The sequence below is a fragment of the Bos taurus genome, chromosome 4 (assembly GCF_002263795.3).
Source record: "Bos taurus isolate L1 Dominette 01449 registration number 42190680 breed Hereford chromosome 4, ARS-UCD2.0, whole genome shotgun sequence".
Taxonomy (NCBI): domain Eukaryota; kingdom Metazoa; phylum Chordata; class Mammalia; order Artiodactyla; family Bovidae; genus Bos; species Bos taurus.
In genome coordinates, this window is record NC_037331.1 from 63,709,144 (window position 1) to 63,729,610 (window position 20,467).

Below are 20,467 nucleotides of genomic sequence, written 5' to 3' on the forward strand. Positions count from 1 at the left end.
GGAGATCCAGGTTCAATCCCTGGGTATGGAAGATCCCCTGGAAAAGGGAATGGCAACCCACTGCAGTATTCTTGCCTAGAGAATTCCATGGTCAGAGAAGCCTGACAGGCTATATAGTCCATGGGGTCACAAAGAGTCAGACATGACTGAGTGACTAACACTTTTTAGGGCTTCCCTGGTGGCTCAGACAGTAAAAAATCCACTTGCAGTGTGGGAGACCTGGGTTCAATTCCTGGGTTGGGAAGATCTCCTAGAGGAGGGCATGGCAACCCACTCCAGTATTCTTGCCTGGAGAATCACCATGGACAGAGGAGCCTGGCAGGCTACAGTCTACGGGGTCACAAAGAGTCAGACATGACTGAGCAACTAAGCACACACATCACATACCCACCCCGGGATTCTATGAGAATTTATTTAGCTTCCTTCAAGATACACTGATTTAAATGATAGTTAGGATAAGCAGTCAACTCTTTTCATTCAAAGAAGCTCTGTTCTATAAGGTGGCAGCAACCATTGAATTTGCAAACACTGAACCATTGCTTCCAGAGGAAATAGAGGGTTAGAGTCATACAAGCTTCTATTCACAGCATTTTCAGCAACCAATCAATACATAATTTTGTTTCTGTGTGTTTCTGTTTAAAGATAGTTTTTTTATATACTGCTGGTTCATTAACATTGATCTCAATGACCAACCACGCTACAACTCATATTTGAAGACAACTTATCTACTATATGTATTTTCTCCATAGAGTCCATCACAGCCTTCTTGCACTTAGAAACATTAGAGAGTACGTTAGCACTACTCTGGGGGACAATTTTAAATAGCAATATCACACACACACATACACAAAACTCAAACCACAGAGTTGGAATAAGTAGACTACGTAGGCACTAAGTAGACTACAAAAAAAAAGGAGAGCAGAGACAACACAAGAAGGCAGAGAGTTGCTGTGTTGGACATCAGCTGGGAATATCCATATCAAGTGACTCAGATTTTTTCCCACTCTGCCCACAGCCATGAATGACACCAAAAGCACTATGAATATTGCTTTGGGATTACAAAAAATTTTGGTGAGCAGAAAAACTCACAAATACAGAATATGCAAATAATGAGGATCGCCATACTTTTTTTAAAAGGTAGATCAATCTGCTTCTTTCAGTAAGCCTTCCACACAGGTTAAACACAGAAATCAAGATTACTTGTATTCATAGAGTTGGCTAAGAAATTAGCTGACCATAATATGGTGGTAAAAAGTACAGCCTCCGGAGGCAGTTGATGTGAGTTTGAATCCCTGCTCTACCATATACTAACCAGGCAACCAGATGCAGGTTACTAAAAGTTACTGAATCTCTCTATACTTTGGCTTCCTCATTTGTTAATACAAAATAAAGGTAAGAACGGTATGTGAAGACTGAATAAAAGCACAGTAGAGTCAGCCTACAAAATAGGAGCAAGTATCTGCAAATCATGTATCTGAAAAGAGCCACAATACACAATACATAAAGAACTGGTAAAGTTCAACAACAACAACAAAATTTAAATGGGCAAAGGAGTTAAGGAGACATTTATCTAAATAAGATAGACAAATGGACAACAAGTACATGAAACAACGCTCAACATCACTAATCATTAGAGATATGCAAGTTAAAACCACAATGAGATACTACCTCACATCCATTAGGATGGCTATTAACAAAAATAATAAGTGTTAGCAATGATGTAATCAAACCCTTGTGCACTGCTGGTAATAATATAAAATGATGCTGCCACTGTGGAAACAGTCCGGTGTTTTCTCAAAAAATTAAAAATTTAAATTACCATTTGATCCAGCAGTTCCACTTATGGGAATTCATTTGGCTGTATTAGCCAAATGAACTGAAAGAAGTTTCTCGAAGAGATATTTGTACAACCATGTTCATGGCTCAGTGGTAAAGAATCCACCTGCAATGCAGGAGACCTAAGAGATGCAGGTTCAATCCCTGGATAGGGAAGATCCCCTGGAGGAGGGCATGGCAACCCACTCCAGTATTCTTGTCTGGAGAATCCCATGGACAGAGGAGCCTGGTGGGCTACAGTCCATAGGGTCACAAGAGTTGGATATGACTGAAGCATCTAAGCACGTACACATACATATGTTTATAGCAGCATTATTCACAAGAGCCAAAGGTAGAAACAAACCACCTGTCCATTGGCAAATAAGCGGATAATCAAAATTTAGTATATACATACAATGGAATCTGTTTGGTGGAGCAGTACTCTATTTTGTTGAAGTATAGTTGATTTACAATGTTGTGTCAGTTTCTGGTGTATAGCAAAGTGATTCAGTTGTGTGTGTGCATATATATATACATACTTACATATATATAGTTTCCATTATGGTTTAGTACAGGATAATGAATATAGTTCCCTGTGCGATACAGTAGGACCTTGTTGTTTATCTATCTTATATATAGTAGTATGTATCTGCTAATCTCAGCTTCCTAGTTTATCTTTACCCCCACCTCCCCTTTCCCTTTAGTAACCATAAGTTTGTTTTCTACGTCTGTGAGTCTGTTTCTGTTTCATAAGTAAGTTTATTGTGTCATATTTTAGACTCCATATATAAGTGCTATCATATTTGCCTTTCTCTGACATTTCATTTAGTATGATAATCTCTAGGTTCATACATGTTGCTTCAGATGGCATTATTTCATTCTTTTTATGACTGAGTAGTATTCCACTGTGAGAGAGACAGAGAGTGAGTGTGTGTGTGTGTGTGTATGTGTGTACCCTACATCTTCTGTATTCATTCATCTATTGATGGACATTTAGGTTCCTTCCGTATCTTTTGTGTGTGTCTGTGCTCAGTCTCGTCCTACTCTTTGTGACCTCTTCTTTGAGACGTCATAGACTGTACCCCTCAAGGCTCCTCTTTCCATGGAATTCTCCAGGCAAGTATATTGGGGTGGGTTGCCATTCCCTTCTCCAGGGGATCTTCCGGACCCAGGGATTGAACCCAGGTCCCCAGGATTGCAGGAGGATTCTTAACCATCTGAGGGAAGCCCAGAAGTCCTAAGAGGTTGCTTTTTCCTTTACTTCATTATTTTTTATTGAAGTATATGTGAGTTCCAATATTAAATAAGTTTCAGGTGTATAGCACAGTGATCCAGTGTTTTTATAGATTATATTCCACTAAGAGTTATTACAAAGGGATTTCCCTGGTGGTCCAATGGTTAAGACTCTATGCTTCCCAGTGCAGAAGGCATGAGTTTGATCCCTGTTATGGAACTAAGATTCCACATGCTATGAGCACAACCAAAAAAAAAAATGTTTTTACAATATAATGACTATAATTCCCTGTGCTGTACAACTTATCCCTGTTGCTTATCTACCTTTTTAACTTTTTATTGGATTATAGTTGATTTACAAAAAGGTTGCATTTTAAATAATTTCATTTCTGCAACATTTTCAAAATTACAAAATTAAGCTGATGGAGAACAGATCAGTGGTTACCAAGGTTAAGAGAGGGTATGACCAAGGATTAATGCAAAGGAATTTCTTTGAGGTGATGAAAAAGTTCTAGAACCAGACTTTGGTGGTGGTTCCATGGCATAAATTTTATTTCTTAGAGCAGTATTCCTACAAAAAAAAAAGTGTATGTAATATAAAACACGGTGAGATTGAAATAAGATCTGTAATTTAGCTGTAGTACTAAATAGAGTATAGCTGCTGTTGTTCAGTCGCCCAGTCATGTCTGACTCTTTGCGACCCCATGGACTGCAGCACACCAGGCGTCCCTGTCCCTCCCCATCTCCCAAAGTTTGCCCCTTGCATTGGTGATGCCAGCCAACCATCTCATCTTCTGATGTCCTCTTCTCCTTCTGTCCTCAATCTTTCCCAGCATCAAGGACTTTCCAGTGAGTCAGCTGTTTGCATCAGATGACCAAAATACTGGAGTTTCAGCTTCAATATCAGTCCTTCAAATAAGCATTCAGGGTTGATCTCCCTTAAGATTGACTGGTTTGATCTCCCTGCTGTCCAAGGAACTCTCAGGAGTTCCTTGGACAAAGGTGTCAATTCTTCAGCACCCTGCCTTCTTTACGGTCCAGCTCTCACAACCATACGTGACCACTGGGAAAATCATAGCCTTGACTATACGGATGTTTGCTGGCAGAGTAATGTTTCTGCTTTTCAACACACTGTCTAGGTTTTTCATAGCTTTCCTCCCAAAAAGCAAACGTCTTCTGATTTCATGGTTGCAGTCACCATCCACAGTGATTTGAGAGCCCAAGAAGAGGAAATCTGTCACTACTTCCACCTTTTCCCCTTCTATTTGCCATGAAGTAATGGAGCCAGATGCCATTATCTTAGTTTTTTTTTAATATTTAGTTTTAAGCTGGCTCTTTCACTCTCCTCCTTCACCCTCATCGAGAGGCTCTTTACTTCCTCTTCACTTTCTGCCATTAGAGTGATATCATTTACCTATCTGAGGTTGTTGCTGTTTCTCCCACCTATCTTGATTCTAGCTTGTAACTCATCCAGCCGGGTATTTCTCATGATGTGCTCAGCATATAGGTTAAACAAACAGGGTGACAGCAGACGGCCCTGTCGTGCTCCTTTTTCAATCTTGAATCAATTAGTTGTTCCATGCAGGGTTCTAATTGTTGACTCTTGACCCGCATACAGGTTTATCAGGAGACAGGTAAGATGCTCTGGTATTCTCATCTCTTTAAGAGCTTTCTTCAGTTTATTATGATCCACACAGTTGAAGGCTTTGGCATAGTCAATTAAACAGAGGTAGGTGTTTTTCTGGACTTTCCTAGCTTTCTCTATGATCCACTGAATGTTGGCAATTTGATCTCTGGTTCCACTTCCTTTTCTAAACCCAGCTTGGATATCTGGAAGTTCTTGGTTCACATAATACTGAAGCATAGTATGCAAGATTTTAAGCATGACCTTACTAGCATGGGAAATGAGTGCAACTGTCCAATTATTAGCACATTCTTTAGTACTACTCTTCTTGGGAATTGAGATGAGGATTGACCTTTTCCAGTCCTGTGGCCACTGCTGGGTCTTCCAGATTTGCTGACATATTGAATGCAACACCTTGATGGCATCATCCTTTAGGGTTTTGAATAGTTCTATTAGAATTCCATCGCATCCACTAGCTTTATTAACAGCAATGCTTCCTAAGGTCCACTTGACTTTGCTCTCCAGAATGCCTGGCTCTGGGTGAGTGACCACACCATCATAGTAATCCAGTTCATTAACATCTTTTTTGTACAGTTCTTCTATGTATTCTTTCCATCTCTTCTTGATCTCTTCAATAATCAGGGGAAAGACTAGAGAGTTCTTCAGGAAAATTGGAGCTATCAAGGGAACATTTTGCTCAAAGATGGGCACAATAAAAGGACAGAAACAATGGGGACCTAGTAGACACTGGAGAGATCTAGAAGAGATGGAAAGAATACACAGAAGAACTGTACAAAAAAGATCTTAATGAACAGGATTACTGTGATGGTTGTGGGTGGCTCTACATGGCATGGCTCAATGTTTATTGTACTAATGTCAATTTAATGGCTTTGATAATTGTACTTTATCACTGGGAAACCACTATTTTTGCAGCTTCTATGTGATCGTAAAATCCTTTTAAAGTGACAACTTTAAAGAAACAACGGGGTAGGGGAGAAAGAAAATTCCATGTAAGGCCCTCTCTTTATGTTAAAAAAGAAAGCAGTCAGGTAAAGGCAAGGTGTTGATGAAAATTAAGGAAAAATACCTAGCAGGTAAGTAAACTGAAGTTTTAACATGTGGGAGAGTTTCTGAAAAACCATCTGTATCACCTGTTATTAATAATGGCACTATGTAAAACCATACAGATTTCCAGATGACTAAACTTCAAATCTCGTAGCAAATATTCAAAACCATAATAAACACTTCTATTATACTTTTATTGAATTTTTTAATTTGAGAGGGATGTAACAGTATTTAATAAATGCCATATATTCCCATTACATACTTGAGATACATTGGAAAATTGTAACTCATCATACCATTGGACTGCCACAATAAAGACACATCATTCTCTTGCAGCCCAGGGCAGAATATGACCCCAATTCAACACCATTCAATGATTCACTAGGAGGTCTCACAACACTCAGCATATAGTCATCATCATGGCTATGATATATTACTTAAAAGGACAAAAAGCATAATCAGGAAGGGTGAAAAGTATATGTACCTGTAGTTTTAATACAAACACACATGACTTCATCAGATGAAAATACCTATTATGTGAACATGGCCTTAAAAACCTTTGTTAGTGAACAAATTTTTTCAGCTTGCTAGAATAAAGGTGAGTGGGGGGAGGAATCTCCAATATGAAAAACTAACTCTCCAACACTGTGTGTAAACGGAACTGTTCTAAATCAAGCAGTAATTTCTCATGGACTTCTATCATAAAATTGAATATCTATACTTATTAACAAAATACAACTGGCAACATTTAGTTCCTTCCTGTTTCTCCTGCTCTATCAATTTCTCCTTAGACATCTACCACTTCATTAGCTTCTGAAAGTCCTCCTTTTCTAGATTATTTAGCTTTGCTACCCCAAGTGTAGTCCCTGGACTAGCAGGTCAGCATCACCCAGGAGCTTGTGAAAATTGAGAATCCCAACTCCACCCCAAACAACATCCCCAAGCGATTCGCATGCACCTTAAAGTTTGAAAACCACTAGTTGAACTGATACCTGATACCCTATGCGGATGTTTTCTTATAGCAATGCTCTACTTCTCTTCATTTTTCCTGTGTCCCCTGCCTCTAGTCATCTTTCCAAAGTTCAGGACAAAAGACTCACTTTTAAAATCAAGAGCCTCCACAGCTAGAAGGTACTTATCAATCAGCTAGTCTTCTCATTCTATAGGTATATGACTCCCCTAAGTTCAGTTCAGTTCAGTCACTCAGTCGTGTCCAACTCTTTGCAACCTCATGGACCAGAGCACACCAGGTCTCCCTGTCCATCACCAACTCCCAGAGTTTACCCAACTCATGTCCACTGAGTCAGTGATGCCATGAGACTATCTAATCCTCTGTCGTCCCCTTCTCCTTCAGCGTTCACTCTTTCCCAGCATCACAGTCTTTTCAAATGAGTCAGCTCTTCGTATCAGGTGGCCAAAATATTGGAGTTTCAGCTTCAACATCAGTCCTTCCAATGAACACCCAGGACTGATCTCCTTTAGGATGGACTGGTTGGATCTCCTTGCAGTCCAAGGGACTCTCAAGAGTCTTCTCCAACACCACAGTTCAAAAGCATCAATTCTTCGGTGCTCAGCTTTCTTTATAGTTCAACTCTCATATCCATACATGACCACTGGAAAAACCATAGCCTTGACTAGACGGACCTTTGTTGGCAAAGTAATGTCTCTGCTTTTGAATATTCTGTCTAGGTTGGTTATAACTTTCCTTCCAAGGATTAAGCGTCTTTTAATTTTATGGCTGCAGTCACCATGTGCAGTGATTTTGGAGTCCTCAAAAATAAAGTCTGACACTGTTTCCATTGTTTCCCCATCTATTTGCCACGAAGTGATAAGAATGGATGACATGATCTTCGTTTTCTGAATGTTGAGCTTTAAGCTAACTTCTTCACTCTCCTCTTTCACTTTCATCAAGAGGCTCTTTAGTTCTTCTTCACTTTCTGCCATAAAAGTGGTATCATCTGCATATCTAAGATTATTGATATTTCTCCTGGCAATCTTGATTCCAGCTTGTGCTTCATCCAGCCCAGTCTTTCACATGATGCACTCTGCATATATGGAGAAGGCAATGGCACCCCGCTCCAGTATTCTTGCCTGGAAAATCCCATGGACGGAGGAGCCCGGTAGGCTGCAGTCCATGGGGTCGCTAAAAGTCGGACACGACTGAGTGACTTCACTTTCACTTTTCACTTTCGTGCATTGGAGAAGGAAATGGCGGCCCACTCCAGTATTCTTGCCTGGAGAATCCCAGGGACAGGGGAGCCTGGTGGGCTGCCATCTATGGGGTCCCATAGAGTCGGACACGACTGAAGCAACTTAGCAGCAGTAGCAGCACTCTGCATATAAGTTAAATAAGCAGGGTGACAATATACAACCTTGACTTACTCCTTTTCTATTTGGAACCAGTCTGTTGTTCCATGTCCAGTTCTAACTGTTGCTTCCTGACCTGCATACAGGTTTCTCAAGAGGCAGGTCAGGTGGTCTGGTATTCCCATCTCTTTCAGAATTTTCCACGGTTTGTTGTGATCCACATAGTCAAAGGCTTTGGCATAGTCAATAAAGCAGAAATATATGTTTTTCTGGAACTCTCTTGCTTTTTCCATGATCCAGTGAATGTTGGCAGTTTGATCTCTGGTTCCTCTGCCTTTTCTAAAACCAGCTTGAATATCTGGAAGTTCATGGTTCATGTATTGCTGAAACCTGGCTTTGAGAATTTTGAGCATTACTTTACTAGCATGTGAGATGAGTGCAATTTGTGTGGTAGTGTGAGCATTCTTTGGCATTGCCTTTCTTTGGGATTGCAATGAAAACTGACCTTTTCCAGTCCTTTGGCCACTGCTGAGTTTTCCAAATTTGCTGGCATATTGAGTGCAGCACTTTCACAGAATCATCTTCTAGGATTTGAAATAGCTCAACTGGAATTCCATCACCTCCACTAGCTTTGTTTGTAGTGATGCTTCCTAAGGCCCACCTGACTTCACATTCCAGGATGTCTGGCTCTAGGTGAGTGATCACACCATCGTGATTATCTGCGTCATGAAGATCTTTTTTGTACAGTTCTTCTGTGTATTCTTGCCACCTCTTCTTAATATCTTCTGCTTCTGTTAGGTCCATACCTTTTCTGTCCTTTATTGAGCTCATCTTTGCATGAAATGTTCCCTTGGTATCTCTACTTTTCCTGAAGAGATCTCTAGTCTTCCCCATTCTGTTGTTTTCCTCTATTTCTTTGCACTGATCACTGAGGAAGGCTTTCTTATCTCCCCTTGCTATTCTTTGGAACTCTGAATTCAAATGGGTATATCTTTCCTTTTCTCCTTTGCTTTTCGCTTCTCTTCTTTTCACAGCTACTTGTAAGGCCTCCTCAGACAGCCGTTTTGCTTTTTTGCATTTCTTTTCCATGGGGATGGTCTTGATCCCTGTCTAAATTACAGACCTAATGGCAGAAGCATTTCTGCATACCCTCTCCAGGTCTCTAGACTTGTTAGGCTGTCACTGCCTTCAATTTAATATCTGAAATACTGAAAAAGCATGGGTCAGTAGAGAGGTTTTTTGTTGTTGTTGTTTTGCTTTGTTGTAATTTAAAAAAGGAGGGGGGGGGGATGCTATTTTAAACCTAGGTCCAACAAATAGCTCTTCTTCACAAGACCACAGCTACTTCATTTCAGACCAACTTACCTTCATAACAGGGCAAAACATAAGTTAATACAAAGCTAGCATGCAGTCTGTCGTGTCTGACTCTCTGTGACCCCATGGACTGTAGCCCACCAGGCTCCTCTGTCCATGGAATTTTCCAGGCAAGAATACTGGAGTGGGTTGTCATTTCCTTCTCCAGGGGATCTCCCCCACCCATGGATCAAACCCACGTCTCCTGCTTTCCAGTCGTATTCTTTAACACTGTGCCACCTGGGAAGCCCTAATATATAGCAGAACTGCATGAATTACATTACATCACAATTCGCACACTGGTTTGCCCATGACCCAGGTGTTATCATTTACCATTGTGGACAATCAACTGCTGAATAAGGTCTAACATCTTTAAAAATTAATGAACAATAGGAAAACTAACAATTTAAACTGATGGCCAGTAGCGTGTCTCCCAGTGCCTCTCTTTTCAATTTCAAAGGCAGAAGCAGAGAACAGTGCACTACCCACTCCCAAAAAATTAAGAAAACACAAACCCTCATTTGTGCTAAATTTGTACATCGTTAATTTCCTTTTCTCAAAAACTGGTGTTTTACTTAGGCTGCAGGATAAAAGATTTCAAAGGGGAGTTCCTTTCCACTTTGGCTTCATAGATTGGACAGCAAGTCTGAACAACCTAAGGTTGCTAGATATCCTGCTTATCTGCAACAACAACAACAAAAAAGCTTAATCTCTTGGCTTGAAAAATAAAACACACCTACAAAAAAAGTCTCTTTGCACATATCAGCTGTGTTCTAATAACCTTATACATAATCATTTTTATTGCTCGCTCACTCAGTCATTTCAGTTGTGTCTGACTCTGGAACCTTATGGACTGTAACCCGCCAGGCTCCTCTGTCCATGGGGATTCTCTAGGCAAGAATACTGGAGTGGGTTGCCATGACCTCCTCCAGGCAATCTTTCTGACTCAGGGATCAAACCCATATCTCTTTGCATCTCCTCCATTGGCAGGGAGGTTCTTTACCACTAGCACCACCTACTTGCTTTTAAATATAAGTCTTACAGACTCCAGAGCACATTGATATCTAATGGAACTCTGATGAAATCTTGGGATAATATAGGTATTTTTCCCATAACCATATGTTATACAACTTAAAATTTCAGAGAATTCCACTTTCAGCATGATATGTAAGAAGTTCCATGGGCCCACTTCCCAGTGAAACTCTGAAAATAATTTTTTAAAACAATCATTTAACGTCTCTGGAAGTTGTCCTAGGAGCATACAGCAAATAAAGAAACGCTAAAAATCTAAAACTCTGTAAGAACAGTAAGAGCCTGTAATATTTAAACTAACACTCCCTACTCCATACTCCTAGTTCAGCAAGACAGTACTGCACTGCAGACTGGTACAGCCAAGAACCCTCTCCCCACAGCTCCCAATCAGAAAACCATTTTCCCAGGAGGGCCAGGACATTAGCATTATTTGTCTTGCTGCCACCTATCTGTTGCTGACTACAGAAGAAATTGAAAATCTAAACAGACTTATAAAAAGTAGAAAGACTGAAGTAGTAATCAAAAAACTACCTACAAAAAAAGACAAGGCTCAAAGAAAGAAAGGGAGGAAAGACTAAGCTCAGATGGTAAATTTCACCAAATTGTTTTTAAAAAATTAACACCAATTGTTCACTAATCTCTTCAAAAAATAAAAGAGGAGAGGTCACTTCCCAACTCATTCTATGAAGCTAGTGTTACACTGATAACAAAACTAGACAAATACAAGAAAAGAAAACTATGGACCAGTGTCTCTTACAAATGTGTATGTAAAAATCTTCAACACAACACCAGCAATGTGAATCAAGCAACATATGATTAGAATTAAACACCATGGCCAAGTGTAATTTACCCCCAGGAAAACAATGTTAGTTTAACACCCAAAATTATTTAAGAAAATATACCAAACCAATAAAGTAAAATTAAAAAACACCTGATCTTATAAACAGAGTCAGAAAAAGCATTTGACAAAATCCAAAACTCTTCAATTGTAAAAACTCTTGATGGAAGAAATTTTCACATATGAGATATGGGGAAGTCATTCTGGCTTAAAATATAATTAAATTTAAACTTCACATGAACTAGAGCACCCTGTCGAATTGCCTGTCTTATAACCTGTCAAATATGCATGGTACATCTGCTTTAACCTTTATTAAAGAAAAGAGTGTATTTAAAAATCAAAATGGAGTAACTGTGATTCAAACATCCAAAATGGAGCCAGATGGCCATGGTGGATGTATTTTATTCATGTTACTGCATCACTGAGAACTTAGATTATCTGAACTGTATCAAACTCAACAGCACATGCAGAACTTTTCGAAACAATATCTGCTAACAGCTACCAGCTGCAACCTTATAATCTCAAAGTCTTTCCTCATAACTATGCAACCATTTCAAACATGAATAAATCCTTAACAAGCATCCTTCCAAGCTCCAGTCCTAATTCTTCACAAACAACTTACATAACTTTTTGGTTATAAGGTTGTAACTTCTTGAATCTGTGTTTCCCAGGCTGTAGCCCTCAGTCTGGCTCAAATAAAGCTCTTCTATTTTTATTATTATTAAGAAATGATGCTAAAGCTGAAACTCCAGTACTTTGGCCACCTCATGTGAAGAGTTGACTCATTGGAAAAGACTCTGATGCTGGGAGGGATTGGGGGCAGGAGGAGAAGGGGATGAGGGGATGAGAAGATGAGACGGCTGGATGGCATCACTGACTCGATGGACGTGAGTCTGAGTGAACTCCGGGAGTTGGTGATGGACAGGGAGGCCTGGCGTGCTGCGATTCATGGGGTCGAAAAGAGTCGGACACAACTGAGCGACTAAACTGAACTGAACTGAATTGATTCTTATTATAGATCGTTTATTGATTATTAGCACCTATGTTTTCAACATACTAGGATAGAAAGGAACTTCCTCAAACAGAAAGAGAACACTTACATGCAAAACTCATAGCTTATACCATACTTAATGGTGAATGACTGGATGCTTTCTCCCTAATATCAGACACAAGTCTAGGATGTCCTTCTTAACCACTTCATTTGACTGGAGGCTGTAAATTAGCCAATTAAGTAGAAAAAATTAAAGGCTTACAGATTGGAAAGAAAAAAGTAAAACTATCTTTACTTACAGATGACATGATCTTGTATATAGAAAATCCTCAAGAATTCAGTAAAAACAAACAAACAGAAACTATTAGAGCTGATAAACAAGTCAGTAAGGTTGAAGGATACAAGATCAACATACAGAAATCAACTGTATTTCTATGTACTGGCAATGAACAATCCAAAAATAAGAAACAACTGCATTAACAATATAAAGAATAAAACACTTTGGAATAAAAGTAACAAAAGACACATAAAATATATACTCTGAAAACTACAAAATATAGTCAAAACAAAAAAAGACCTAAACAGGAAAACACACCATGTTCATGGTTCTGAAGCCTTAACATTATTAAGATGGCAATACTTCCCTAATTGATCTCCACGTTCAATGCAATCCCTACCAGATCTCCACGTCTTCTTTGTACAAATTGACAGGCTTCTGATGAAATTCTTATAGAATTACCAGGGACTCAGATGGTCAAAATAATCTTTTAAAATAAGAACAAAATTGGAGAACTCATATTTCCCCCATTTCAAAAATTACTACCAAGCAACAGGAATTAGGACAGTATGGTACTGGCATATGAGTTCAGTTCAGTTCAGTTCAGTCGCTCAGTCGTGTCCGACTCTTTGCGACCCCATGAATTGCAGCATGCCAGGCCTTCCTGTCCATCACCAACTCCCGGAGTTCATTCAAACTCATGTCCATCGAGTCGGTGATGTCATCCAGCCATCTCATCCTCTGTCGTCCCCTTCTCCTCCTGCCCCCAATCCCTCCCAGCATCAGAGTCTTTTCCAATGAGTCAACTCTTTGCATGAGGTGGCCAAAGTACTGGAGTTTCAGCTTTATCATCAGTCCTTCCAATGAACACCCAGGACTGATCTCCTTTAGGATGGACTGGTTGGATCTCCTTGCAGTCCAAGGCACTCTCAAGAGTCTTCTCCAACACCACAGTTCAAAAGCATCAATTCTTTGGCACTCAGCTTTCTTCACAGTCCAACTCTCACATCCATACATGACCACTGGAAAAACCATAGCCTTGACTAGACAGACGTTTGTTGGCAAAGTAATGTCTCTGCTTTTCAATACGCTATCTAGCTTGGTCATAACTTTCCTTCCAACGAGTAAGCATCATTTAATTTCATGGCTGCAATCACCATCTGCAGTGATTTTGGAGTCCAAAAAAATAAAGTCTGACACTGTTTCCACTGTTTCCCCATCTATTTCCCATGAAGTGATGGGACCAGATGCCATGATCTTCGTTTTCTGAATGTTGAGCTTTAAGCCAACTTTTTCACTCTCCACTCTCACTTTCATCAAGAGGCTTTTTAGTTCCTCTTCACTTTCTGCCATAAGGGTGGGGTCATCTGCATATCTGAGGTTATTGATATTTCTCCCGGCAATCTTGACTCCAGCTTGTGCTTCTTCCAGCCCAGCATTTCTCATGATGTACTCTGCATAGAAGTTAAATAAGCAGGGTGACAATATACAGCCTTGACTTACTCCTTTTCTATTTGGAACCAGTCTGTTGTTCCATGTCCAGTTCTAACTGTTGCTTCCTGACCTGCATATAGGTTTCTCAAGAAGCAGATCAGGTGGTCTGGTATTCCCATCTCTTTCAGAATTTTCCACAGTTTATTGTGATCCACACAGTCAAAGGCTTTGGCATAGTCAATAAAGCTGAAGTAGATGTTTTTCTGGAACTCTCTTGCTTTTTCTATGATCTGGCGGATGTTGGCAATTTGATCTCTGGTTCCTCTGCCTTTTCTAAAACCAGCTTGAATATCTGGAAGTTCATGGCTCACGTATTGCTGAAGCCTGGCTTGGAGAATTTTGAGCATTACTTTACTAGGATGTGAGATGAGTGCAATTGTGTGGTAGTTTGAGCATTCTTTGGCATTGTCTTTCTTTGGGATTGCAATGAAAACTGACCTTTTCCAGTCCTGTGGCCACTGCTGAGTTTTCCAAATTTGAGGGCATATTGGGTGCAGCACTTTCACAGCATCATCTTTTAGGATTTGAAATAGCTCAACTGGAATTCCATCACCTCCACTAGCTTTGTTCGTAGTGATGCTTTCTAAGGCCCACTTGACTTCACATTCCAGGATGTCTGGCTCTAGGTGAGTGATCACACCATCATGATTACCTTGGTAGTGAAGATCTTTTTTGTACAGTTCTTCTGTGTATTCTTGCCACCTCTTCTTAATATCTTCTGCTTCTGTTAGGTCCATACGATTTCTGTCCTTTAGCGAGCCCATCTTTGCATGGAATGTTCCCTTGGTATCTCTAATTTTCCTGAAGAGATCTCTAGTCTTTCCCATTCTGTTGTTTTCCTCTATTTCTTTGCATTGATCTCTGAGGAAGGCTTTCTTATCTCTCCCTGTGATTCTTTGGAACTCTGCATTCAGATGCTTGTATCTTTCCTTTTCTCCTTTGCTTTTCGCTTCTCTTCTTTTCACAGCTATTTGTAAGACGCCCCCAGACAGCCATTTTACTTTTTTGCATTTCTTTTCCATGGGGATGGTCTTGATCCCTGTCTCCTGTACAACGTCACAAACCTCCGTCCATAATTCATCAGGCACTCTATCAGATTGAGTCCCTTAAATCTATTTCTCATTTCCACTGTATAATCATAAGAGATTTGATTTAGGTCATACCTGAATGGTCTAGTGGTTTTCCCTACTTTCTTCAATTTAAGCCTGCATTTGGCAATAACGAGTTCATGATCTGAGCCACAGTCAGCTCCCAGTCTTGTTTTTGCTGACTGTATAGAGCTTCTCCATCTTTGGCTACAAAGAATATAATCAATCTGATTTCGGTGTTGACCATCTGATGACATCCATGTGTAGAGTCTTCTCTTGTGTTGTCGGAAGAGGGTGTTTGCTATGACCAGTGTGTTCTCTTGGCAAAACTCTATTAGCCTTTGCCCTGCTTCATTCCGTATTCCAAGGCCAAATTTGCCTGTTAATCCAGGTGTTTCTTGACTTCCTACTTTTGCATTTCATTCCCCTATAATGAAAAGGACATCTTTTCAGGGTGTTAGTTCTAAAAGGTCTTGTAGGTCTTCATAGAACCATTCAACTTTAGCTTCTTCAGCGTTACTGAAGCATTACTGGTTGGGGCACAGACTTGGATTACTGTGATACTGAATGGTTTGCCTTGGAAACGAACAGAGATCATTCTGTCATTTTTAAGATCGCATCCAAGTACTGTATTTCGGACTCTTTTGTTGACCATGATGGCTACTCCATTTCTTCTAAGGGATTCCTGCCCACAGTAGTAGATATAATGGTCATCTGAGTTAAATTCACCCATTCCAGTCCATTTCAGTTTGCTGATTCCTAGAATGTCGACATTCACTCTTGCCATCTCTTGTTTGACCACTTCCAATTTGCCTTGATTCATGGACCTGACATTCCAGGTTCCTATGCAATATTGCTCTTTACAGCATCGGACCTTGCTTCTATCACCAGTCACATCCACAACTGGGTATTGTTTTTGCTTTGGCTCCGTCCCTTCATTCTTTCTGGAGTTATTTCTCCACTGATCTCCAGCAGCAATTTGGGCACCTACCAACCTGGGGAGTTCCTGTTTCGGTATTCTATCATTTTGCCTTTTCATACTGTTCATGGGGTCTCAAGGCAAGAATACTGAAGTGGTTTGCCATTCCCTTCTCCAGTGGACCATATTCTGTCTATAGCATATGAGTAGGCATAGATAAATGAAAAAGAACTGAGAGTTCAGAAATAAACTCATGCTTATAGGAGCCTTACTCATAATACCCAAAAGGTGGAAATGACCCAATTGCCTACCAATTAATGAATATATAAATGCAAAGTAGCATAGCCATTCAGTAGAATATTCGTGATGAAAGGAATGGAGTAACTAATATATGTTGCAACATGGATGAAACTTGAAAACATTACTTCAAGAGAAAGAAGCCAATCACAAAAGACCACATATTATGTGATTCCATTTATATAAAATGTACAGAATACACAAATCCATAGAGACAAAGTAAATTGGTGGTTTCTTAGGTTTGAAGGAGAGGAGAAGACAGGAAAGTTATAAGCACAGGGTACAAGGTTTCTTTCTGAGGTGATAAAAATATTCTAAGATTTACTGTCATGCAACTGATGGTTGCACATATCTGTGAATAGATTTACAAAATTGAATTGTATACATTAAACGGTTTAACTGTATGGCATGTGAATTATATTTCAATACAGCTGATATTTTTTAAAGAGTATATAGTGATGAACACATGGGGGATTGCTTTACTATTATTTGTGTTTTTGTTTATGTTTAAAATCTCCCATAATAAAATAATATTTTACTCTTTTTAATAATTGAGTGCCTTTATTTTTATTTTTCATTTTCTAAAATCAGTTCAATTCAGTTCAGTCGCTCAGTGTTTTATTTTTTATTTGGCCGCACTGGGTCTTACTTGTGGCACGTAGGATCTTCAAACTTCATTGCAGCATGTGGGATCTTTACTTGCATCGTGTGAGATCCAGTTCCCTAACCAGGTATCGAACCCAGGCCCCCTGCATTGGGAGCATGGAGTCCTGGTCACTGGATCAAAAGGAAGTCCCAAAGTTTCACCTTTTTTAAATTAGGTACTCCTGTATTTTGGCCACATTTACCACTCTTTCAGAAGAACAATAGGTTGGCAAATTAAATTCAGAAGATTAGCAAAATAAATTCTACCCTTTCTCCTAGAAGGACATCCTACCCCATTGACAGAGAAAAAAATTAACCATAAATTAAAACTCATATAAAATCCTAATTCATTTTCCAAGTTCAAAAACATACAGGTCTTGACTTTAACATATTAAGGTAAGCAGTTGGATGGCAGAGGTCTATTACTGGCAGGAAAGGAAGAAAGGAACAATGGTAATAAGGCATTTTCAGCCATGAAATCTGGCTTTTTTGTTGCAAAAACAAATTTAAAATATTCCAAATAACAAAAGTTTAATATGCATAAGTTGATTTTAATTTTATTTGTCTTCAATAAAAGTAAGAAATAAGAATTTGCATTTTACCCCCTATTCATTCAGTGTTGATTTCCAGCTCCTTAATGATTTTCTGGTTTTTGCCTGTTGTGCTTAGTCACTTAGTTGTGTTCGACTCTTTGCCACCCTTTAGACTGTAGTCCACCAGGCTCCTCTGTCCATGAGATTTTTCAGCCTAGAATTTTTGAATGGGCTGCCATTTTCCTCCTCCAGGGAATATTCCTGACCCAGAGATAGAACCTGCATCTCCTTTGTATCCTGCATTGTAGGCGGATTCTTTACCCATTGAGTTATCAGGGAAGCCCTTTTCTGTTTTTAAATAAATGTAAAATAAAAACCAAATATCAGGTTTTTCATGGCTATCATCTCCCTTCACTAGAAAAGAAAATAATAGCTAACACTTACTAAGCCTTTACCAAGGCCCCAGGTACCATTCTAAGTGCTTTGCAAGTATTCTAATCTTCATAACAAAGCTACTACAAAGTAAACCATAGATACTATTTTATAGGTATTCTTGAACAAAGAGAGGCTAAGAAACCTGCCCAAGCGATCGCAACTATCAATAGCAAGAAGTTGGAAGTAACACCCAAAGCCAGACTATCTACTTACAGATAAGTACAGCCACCTCACAAGGAAAAACATAAATACAGTATACTAACGCATATATATGGAATTTAGAAAGATGGTAACAATAACCCGGTGTACGAGACAGCAAAAGAGACACTGATGTATAGAACAGTCTTATGGACTCTGTGGGAGAGGGAGAGGGTGGGAAGATTTGGGAGAATGGCAATGAAACATGTAAAATATCATGTAGGAAACGAGTTGCCAGTCCAGGTTCGATGCATGATGCTGGATGCTTGGGGCTGGTGCACTGGGACGGCCCAGAGGGATGGTATGGGGAGGGAGGAGGGAGGAGGGTTCGGGATGGGGAACACATGTATACCTGTGGCAGATTCATTTTGATATTTGGCAAAACTAATACAATTATGTAAAGTTTAAAAATAAAATAAAATTAGAGAAAAAAAAAAAAAAGCTATAACTCTCTTAGCATTAATTCTAATCACTGTGAGTTCAGACTTCAGGAAAATATCTCCCATATTTAATTAAAATTTTAAAGGATGATTAGAAAACAATAATTAGAAGGTTTTAACAGATGCATATTATAAATAGCCACAAAAGACTGATTTCTTAGACCTTATTAGAATATTAAATAAGAACTCATCTCTTTATCCCTTAACCTCCAGAAATTCTCTTCCACACTTCTCACTTTTTTTTTGTTTTTAATACTTTTTTTTTGTTTTTAATACTTATATATATGTTATCTCCCACACCTAGTTTACTCAGATTTAGTTTTCATTTAAGACGTGGGTGTTTTAATACCTCATTTGCTTAGTCCTAAAATATGGAAGGATGGCTAGATGAACAGCTGTGGCAATAATAACCCCAAGAATCTTCTGGAAGGAACACGTGGGTGAGATGGCAGAGGCTGAAATTAGGAGGCTAAGACACTGACACTACTGCTTTCCATTTCAGCAGCTTTATTTTCTCCATGTCATGCTAGTGCTGCCTCGAATTTTTGAAAACATTGGTCAGGTCTTCCAGTCCAGGCAAGATAACAAATGCACAGAGTTAGAAGAATGTTGCTTTTGAAGACAATATTATAGACTCAATGCAAGAATTTTAATAAAAGCCACAAAAGATGAAAGATCACAGGAGAAGGAGTTTGACAGACCTCAACTGTATGGCTTTAGACAAGTCCCTCTTCCTCTAGATTCCCAGTTGTTCTGGGAAGATGGGAGAATAAAATAGCCTAACACATGTAACTACTTACACCAATGTCCAATCCATAGGAAGCATTCAATAAATGTCAGAGAAGTGTCAGTAGTAACCTCGAAGTAGTAATAGCAGTAGTGCTGGTGGTGGTTATGGTATGTTCCGAGCAAGACAAAAAAAATTACAAATGTGAATGTGAATGATGGTCCCTCTGGAACGAAGATTTAAACTGAAGTTGAAAAGAATGATAGTAACTTTTCATTAATCAGCAAGAATGCTTTGTGTTTCAATAATTTTTCAGAAATTCCTTATCCTGAGGGATAATATCTGCTACAAACTTCAAAAGTTGCAAAGCTTTAAAAATTACTATGCCCTATTGATACTGGATTTTTTTTGTCCCTTCAAAGAAGGTTTCCATCCAGAAGTCTCACCAAAAACATAAATGTGTGGTTGTAATTTAAGAACAACAATTACTCATAATTATAAAAAATAAAAAATTCCTTAAAATTATAACTTGTAAATCATTTGCAGAATTTACAAAGTTTCTTTTATATATTATTCTAAATAATAGTTCAATCTATTCACCAAAAAATCTTCAACAAGTAATCTCTTTACGTATTTGCAGCAAATACGTAAAGAGGTTAGAAACATCTCTCCCTCTCTGAATACTCAGACTTTAGCTAAGACTTATCCTTTTCCCTCCAGCATCCTCAAATTGTGGATGTCTGTGATATGGTTTCATTTTTAAAGTAAAAGTGAGATGGATGCGGGAGGGCGGGCAGGCAGGAAAGATCCTCAAAATTGGAGTCAATTGCACGGCACTGAACTGGGGAAGAGAGAGAGATCACTTCAGTTCATCTAAACTGCTGTGGTCTGCAGTGTAAAGAGAGAAGGAGAAGGAATAATCCTATTGCAAGAAGGAATTAAGGGCTATTAGTACATGCATCCTACTTCAGTCACAGGCTGGGAACTGCTTTGACCATTTGTTCAGAAGACCTGCTGAAGTGTCACAGGAGAATGCTTGTGCACCATGTGACACTCCTGAATGGAATCTTTAAAAATTCGTATCACCCTTTTTCGACATTCACAGGATCACACACACACACACACTGTTCTGGTTGTTTTCTTTTGAATGCATATT

General features: G+C 39.2%; 1 protein-coding gene across 3 annotated transcripts in view; it reads right to left on the minus strand.

The window, feature by feature from the left end:
* Positions 1–20,467, minus strand: part of BBS9 (Bardet-Biedl syndrome 9) — a 474,880-nt gene that overhangs the window by 453,786 nt on the left and 627 nt on the right. The gene's annotated exons all lie outside the window — the stretch shown is intronic.